Below are 7,990 nucleotides of genomic sequence, written 5' to 3'. Positions count from 1 at the left end.
GAAGAGAGCAAAGACAGAAGAAGGATAGAAAGAGCAAAGAAGGAAAGAGATGAAGATGAACTCAAGTTGTATGGCGGGGTCTTTAGATGGGCAATCACCAGAGGAGAAAAGAATTAAGAAGCTGAATCAATGGCCAGTAGCAGAAAAAGAATTCTTGAGAACTTTCATCATAAACAATTATAATACTTCGTTGTCATCATCTTCTTCTCTGCCTAGGCCTACTCATACTCATGATCATAGCATTCCCATTAACTGTGAGCAGAGCACTGCCAATGATTACGTTCTAAAACGACATATATTTCTGACAAGTTACCCCTTTAGCAAGAAACTAACTGTTTCGCAGAGGACCGTTAAGTGGCTTCAGGAGAAGATGAAGAAGTTGAAGTTGAAGAACACCACCACCACCACCACCACCACGAACAACAACAATAATTTCAAGAAGAATTCATGTTCATGTTCTTTCATGGACACTGTTTTCAAGTTTTTGTTCCCGTGCACAATAAGTCTACATGTCCAGATAAAAAGAAATCATATTTGACATCTACGCTAACATTCCTGACCCTTAACAAGAAGAATAAATCTACATCCTACAACTAAAATTTTAGATAATTTTTTGGATTATGTTTGGTTTCATAGACTTTTTCACTAACTAGATGTTCATCTGAAATTTAAAATCACCCTACAACAAGGGATTTTTTGGGGGTCAATATCAGGAAGATATGGTTGATACTCATGTAATCCAGTAACATTTAATTGACAATATTATTATTTGGATTATTATGATTGTTTTGATTCTTTATTGTGCTTTATGCATTCGTGTGACCTGTGGTGTTCAATTTTTTATATGGTTGGATATTTTGATGTGATTATTTGTAATTAACCTTAATGATTGACAAAATTTATTTATACCCAAAAAAAAAAAAAAAAAAAAATTGAAATGGAAAAGAGTTACATCGTGATACTAACAAACCCAATGGGTCAAAGTTATCCTTCAAGGCCCAAGGTTTGGACTTGGACCGATTTTAATAATTCATCAAAGTGAAAAATGGGATTATATTTGTACCTAAAAAATTATTCAGTACGTTTAATTTCTCAGTACTCTTAGTACATCTATATTTTTTCACAAATTATCTTTTAAAATTTAAATCATAATTTGTGGTATACCCAAATAATAAACAAATCCATTCAAAAAGATAAATTCTATTGACACAACACTAACTTCAAATTGCACTACTTTGAAAAATTCTCAAGCACCGATGACATGTTTTGATAGTCTACAAGCGTATATATATACACATCTGGAACTTGATTGCATATGTAAGTATATGTGTCTTTATCTATGTATGGGTCTATATGTATTTGATATATACGAATTTAAAGTGAAGAGTGTTTGGTTGAGGAGTTGATTACCATAGGTTGATCTTATCTTTTTGTCAATTGAATGCTTCTTCTACAAGGTTATCCCTATGATCATTGGTGAGGTTCAGTCAGTTTTTGTGGATGGTCGAAACATACTTGATGGGGTTTCGATTGCAAACACTACAAGAAAAAGGGCTTTATAACACGGAAGCATTTGCAACGGCATCACTTATCGTCGCAAAAAATGATTTTTTGCGACGGCATCACTTGCTATCACCAATAAATGGGTTTTTAGCGATGGTACCCATTCTTGTTACAAAAAAGTAACTTTTTTGCGACGGGAATAACAATTGTCGCAAATAATGCGATTTTTTTGCGACGGTAACCTATGCTGTCACAAACAAAGTTGTTTTTTGTGACGGCATGAACTGCAGTCGCAAACCCAAAAAAAAAAAAAGACTGTTTTGATGAGACGACATTAGAAGTATTAGCGACGACATTTTGCCGTCACAAAAAATTGAAATTTTTGTAGTGTTTCACCCATTTTTTCATCTTCATGTCTCTCTCTATCTCATCTCTCTTTCACTCATCTCTTTTCTCTTTCTCTTTCTCTTTCTTTTTCTCACTCATCACTCTCTCTCTTTCTCTCTCTTTCCCCCTTCTCTCTCTCTTCCATATTGTGCTCGTATTGCTCACACTCTCTCTCCCATCTTCTCGATTTATCGATCTCTTTCTCTCTCTCTCTTCTTTCAATTGCTCATCTCTCATTTCTCTTAATCACTTATCGAAAGAAAAAAAGTCAAAAAATGAAATAGGCCTCTCTCTCTCTCTCTCTTCTCTCTTTTTTTTCTCTCTCTCTCTCTCTCTCTCTCTCTCTTTATCTCTCATCTCTCTCACTCATTACTTTTCTCTCTGGCTCTCTCATCTCTCTCCGCTCTCTATCTCTCTTGCTTATCTTTTTTCTCTCTTTCTTTCTATGTCTCCCTCTATATCTCTTGTTCATCTCTTTTTGTTGTCTCTCTCTCTCTCTGTCTATCTCTCGTTCATCTTGCTTCTCTCTTTTTTTTATCTCTCTCTCTCTCTCTATGTGTCTCTCTCTCCTTCACTCATTACTCTTCTCTCTGGCTCTCTCATCTCTCTTACTCATCTTTATTCTCTCTCACTCTCTCTTGTTCATCTCTTTTTTCTGTCTTTCTGTGTGTATGTGTGTGTGTGTGTCTCTCTCTCTCTCTCACTTATCTCTCTTCTCTCTCAATCATTCATTTCTCTCAATCACACTCATCTTTTTCTCTGAGCCCATTGTTGTTGAAAAAGAAAAAAGTCAAAAAATGAAATGGTTCTCTCTCTTCATCTCTTTCTCTCTGTGTCTTTCGCTCATCTCTCTTCTCTCTCTCTTTCACTCATCTCTCTTCTCTATCTCTCTCACTCATCTCTCTTCTCTATCTCTCTCATCTCAATCTCTCTTATCTCTCTCTATCTCTCTTGCTCATCTCTCTTCTCTTTTTTTATGTCTCTCTCTATATCTCTCTCGTTCATCTTTTTTTTTCTCTCTCTCTTTCTCTTCCTGATCATCTTTTGTTTCTCTCTCATTTTCTGTTTCTTTCTCTTTCTAGCTTTCATTGCGCAGCAAAATGAACACGAAGGTTTTGGCAAAAAATGAGTTTTTTTTTTTGCTACGGCAATCTTCCTCGTCGCAAATACAGGTTATCGGCGACAGCAATACTCTCGTCGCAAATAAAAAAATTACGAAACAAGCCATAGATTCATTGTTTAGAGTCTGTTTGGTAACCATTTCGTTTTCAGTTTTCATTTTATATTTACAAAAAATTTACAAAACTGTCATAAAAACTTGTTTGATAATTTTTTTTGTTTACAAATGGTTGTCTCAATTTATAAATTTGAGAAAAAATTGTAAACTCAAAAAATGAGTTTACTTTGGTTTTTAAACAAAAATTTAAAAATTTGACTAACAAAAATTTTTTTAATTAATTTTTTTTCAATTAATTTTTTTCCAATCAATTTTTTTTTCAATTAATTTTTTTTCCAGTTATAATGTATATGATCCCATTGTCATAGATAATAATAAAAAAATACAAATATTTTAAGCCTGGACAAACATGTTTTTTAGTTTATATTTTAAACATTTTGTCCAAATGACGTGGTTCACACCGCATATCCTAACTTTCCTCTTCTTTTCTTCTTTTTGTTTTCGTTTTCCTGTACTATCCGAATTCCCCCCATTCTTTTCCCTCTTTTGTTTCTCACGATCTCAAATCCCCAATCCCTAAATAAAAAATCCTCAAATTAAACCCTAACTGCTCTAAACACCCCATCGTATTCACTGATTGGTAACCAACATTTGTCTCACCTCTTGCTCCTCCACCACGTCGATCGCCATTGCCGTCGCATCTTCTCTGCTTGCCGATTTGGTACGTGCTTTTTCTTTGCTCTCTTTCTATTGTCTTTTTCCCTTATTCTCTGTTTTGGGTTTCTTTGTAATGTTTTTTTGACGAAATGGGTCTCTAGATTTGGACCTTTTGTTTTTTGATTTGGTGTTTTTGTGTTTTCTAGGGCTGGAAAGAGAAGATATATATTTTTTCCCTTGTATTGGACACATGGTTTGTAAAGAGTTTTCAATCTTATTAAAATCTGAGTTTTGTAATGGATTTTGAAGAGATATATTCAAATATGAGTTTTGAAAATTGCTATAATTTTTTTTTTCAAATCTGAGTTTTTTTTTACTGCTTATTTTTCTGAAAAAAAAATGCTCTGCTTATTTTTCCTCTCTGTTTTATGTGTTGATCAAATGATTCATAATAATTCTAGAACATCAGGTGAAGATGATTTCACTTTGGGGACCTAACTAAGGCACCCACTAAAACACCAAACAAATGTTATGAACCAAAAAAAAAAAAAAAAAAAAGTATCCGAAGAAAAAAGCAGCATGTTATATATGTGTTTTAAGGCCTACCTTCAACAATGAAACCAACCTTCAAAAAAAAAGTATCTGCTTCTCAGGACCCACCTTCAACAATGAAACCAAGACCATCTCTGCAAAATGAAATTTCTCAACAGGTATTTCTTCCTTCTCATCTCTCTCTCTCTCTATCTCACTCTCAATATGTGTTTTAATTTTTCTTTGTCCAGTCTTTCAGTATATTTCATTATTTGTACTCATTAATTTGTTTTGATTTATGGGTTCGTGTTGAGTGGTAATCATTTCCTTTGTAATTCCAATTGTTTTTTTCGTATATGGGTTTTTTTTTCTTCTTCTAGAAGTTCAATTTTTTGAAAGGGTTTTACATTTTATGCTCTAGAAACTCAAATAATAAGGACTAATTATAGCTGGGGGGGGGGGGGGTTCTCAAATTTTCATATTATCTGATTTTTATTGGTTTATTTTTAAGGCTTTAAATGGAAATAAGTTATGTTAGTTTAAATAGAGTATTGATTATGTGTTGCCAATGGAAAAGGATATAATATTGGTAGATAATGAGTTAATGTCACAGTTGGGGTTTTAAACATTTAGCGTCCTATTGAAATATCAGTATTTATTTGGGGTTTCTAGTAGTTGAGACATGAATATAGTAAAAACCAACTGGGTTTGAGTTAGGAGTTTAAATATAAGGAATTTGTACAAAACATGAAATAAATGAGTCCATGAAAGAACAAAACATAATGGGCATTTACTAAATTGAATCAGGAAAAACCATAAATGCTTTTTCCTCTGCTTGCCACAGAGATGTTTAGAGTATTTAATCATGATCAAAAGCAACACATTTTCTTTCTACATTCTTTTCTGTTTGTTTTTTGAATGTTGATATATTTGTTTCCTTAATCAGAATTTAAAGAAGTTATCGTGTTCAGCCATGCTCACTTTAGCTTACCAAAGAAAATATTGCTTTTGAAGATCTTTTTTTCAAGATACTATAGCACATATCTTTCCATCAATGCCGTTGAAACTATAATTCATCACATTAGCTAATTTTTGACAATACAATTAAATCATGATGAATGTGGCACCAACTAAACATTGATGCTGAAATAATTTTATAGCTTTACAGTCCAATTCCAACTTAGCTATTATTATTTTTCAATTTATAATATTTTTATTTTCGTAATATGATATATCATATCACAAGCTTTGTTCAAATAGCTGCCATATTCCAAATTTCAATTTTTTTGCTTCTCTAATTATAGAAAAGTTAGCAGATCGATTTGTTTATTTCTCCCATGAAATGATTAAGTTCACGATACCTACTAAAAAAACTCTGCCTTAAGCATATGCATATTTATAGTAGAGCAAAGTAATTTTCATTGTTGATTTTGATTAATTTGTCATCATGCTTCACCTATATATGATTCAATTACTTCCTTTTGTTGAGTTTTCATCGAGTAAAAAATTTAAAACTATGCTATTAGAATTCTTGATTTTCTTATTAATGAAAATCATAATGCCACAGATGATTTGAATCTGTTATTATTGATCAGCATTTGGTAGATCATATCATACAACGTAAATGAACATGTGTTGTTCTCTCTCTCTCTCTCTCTCTCTCTCTCTCTCTCTCTGTATTCATTGTAATAAAATTCGAGAATAGAAATATTCATTTGAAGTTCACTTGCATATGCAGGAAATAATTTTCTTTGCCAAAAAGATGCACCATCAGATTCACCAAAGAGAAAGCTGATTGTGTCAGAAATTTGTGTCAGCTAAATTTCCCATCTTTTTTGCATTTTCATTTGATGCAATTCAATTATTTTGAGCACATATATATATATATATATATATATTGGAACTTGAGAGTTGGCCTAAATAATATGCATTTTGGTTGGGATTGTTAATGAAAATTTCTAGCCTCTAGCTTTAGCTTTTTAGTGTTAATGAACACTGCATACTTTATACAGGAATTCAAACAGATAACCCTTACATGGAAATAAGGATTTGTGTTGTTGATTAGAAAACTTAAGCTTTTGTACAACTAATTTCCAAAATAATTCATGTTTTTGAACAAGAAAATGGAGTGTGAATGTGAGTTACATAATAGTTCCTTCCCATTCTTAGCATTGAATTTCAAAATTGGATCAATTGATGTGTATTCTTCACTTATTCATGCTAATCTGATTAGGTCTTCCAATGTTTGAATGTATTCATATATTAATACTCAAGATAAATGTTTCAAACCAGTTCAAATCAAAACCAAACCACTATCCTATTTGTGAGACGATATCATGTTGCAACTATCATTGATGGAGAAGCCTCTAAGTGGTTTATAAGATTTTTATTTTTATTTTTTTATTTTCTTTTTTCTGATTTTGAGTACTTTGGGCTGATTCTTCCAAACTAACATTGAGGAGCTCTGGGTTTTATTGTAACACGAAACTTGGCACACACAACCGCCTAGACACGAGAGACTTGTAGAAGAAGACGGGACTCAAATCGAGTTCTCAGTTTGGGAGTTATAGTCGAATTTCGGTCTAGGCAAATTAGTTCCTTAAGAAACTTTATTCGAGGTGTTAACGCTCCAAAATTACCAAACAATGTCGAATCAGCACAAAACTTAGCACACGCAACTTCCTTGGCACGAGAGACTTGTGGGAGAAGATGGGACTGGAATCGGGTTCCCAGTTTGGGAGTTAGAGCCAGATTTTGGTCTAGGCAAACTAGTTCTTTAAGAAACTTAGAATTTGAGATGTTGACGCCCCAAAATCACAAAACGGCATCGGATTAACACGAAACTTGGCGCACATGACCGCCTAGGCACGAGAGACTTGTGGAAGAAGATGGGACTTGAATCAGGTTTCCGGTTTGGGAGTCAGAGCCAGATTTCAGCCTAGGCAAATTAGTTTCTTAAGAAACTTAAAATTTGAAGTGTTGACACCCCGAAATTTCCAAACGGCGTCGGATTAGCATGAAACTTGGCACACACGACCGCCTTGGCACGAGAGACTTGTGGGAGAATACGGGACTCAAATCGGGTTCCCGGTTTGGGAGTTAGAGCCGAATTTCGGTTTAGGCAAAATTATTTACTTAATTATCTTTGTAATTGTATAGTAGTTAAATTTTTATTTTTTTTGTAATTAACATATTAACACATGTCATTAATTATTTTTGTTTTTTGTTTTCAGATATTTTTTGAGTAGGAGTTTTCTTCTTGTGGAATGCATACTTGTGAAGAATGCGACTAACTTTTGTTTTTGTTACCCATGGAGAATGATTAGGAAAACTTTTGTTTTTAATTTATGTTATTTTGAATTGTGAACAGCATTATATATTTAAACATTATATATGCATTATGGAATATTATGCAGTGGGGTAATTTTGCGGATGTGTAGTTATGAATGCAAGAATATTTTTATTATGGAGAAATTGTTATTTCTATACAGGAATTTTTATATTATTATGCAATTATTGGTTTCTTTTTTGATTTTTCTTTTCATTTAATACAGGTAATTTTAATATTTTTATTATTTTTTTATTATTATTATAATTTTTTTTTGCGATAACACCATACCATCGCAAAAAATATTAGAACTAAAATGTATTTTTTTTGGCGACAAAGTAATGCCGTTACAAAAGAAATTGGCGACATGGGTCATGCCGTCGCAACAAAAAAACATTTCGCAAAAG

The 7,990-nt window shown here is 32.8% G+C and overlaps 1 long non-coding RNA gene across 2 annotated transcripts; it reads left to right on the top strand.

Moving 5' to 3' along the window:
- Window positions 1-3,517: 3,517 nt before the first annotated feature.
- On the top strand, window positions 3,518-7,729 carry LOC114283618 (uncharacterized). Of its 2 annotated transcripts, none has more exons than XR_003636627.2 (4): window positions 3,518-3,788; window positions 4,378-4,434; window positions 5,994-6,067; window positions 7,489-7,729. It is a non-coding gene; the product is annotated as an uncharacterized LOC114283618 (long non-coding RNA). The 2 variants fall into 2 exon arrangements; XR_003636626.2 differs by having other exon boundaries at window positions 3,520-3,788; window positions 5,994-6,071.
- The last annotated feature ends 261 nt before the right edge of the window (window positions 7,730-7,990 follow it).

The sequence above is a fragment of the Camellia sinensis genome, chromosome 1, assembly GCF_055761805.1.
Source record: "Camellia sinensis isolate YWXY chromosome 1, ASM5576180v1, whole genome shotgun sequence".
Lineage (NCBI taxonomy): Eukaryota > Viridiplantae > Streptophyta > Magnoliopsida > Ericales > Theaceae > Camellia > Camellia sinensis.
The sequence above is the reverse complement of the archived record's forward strand: the minus strand, read 5'-3'. Positions and strand labels throughout refer to the sequence as shown.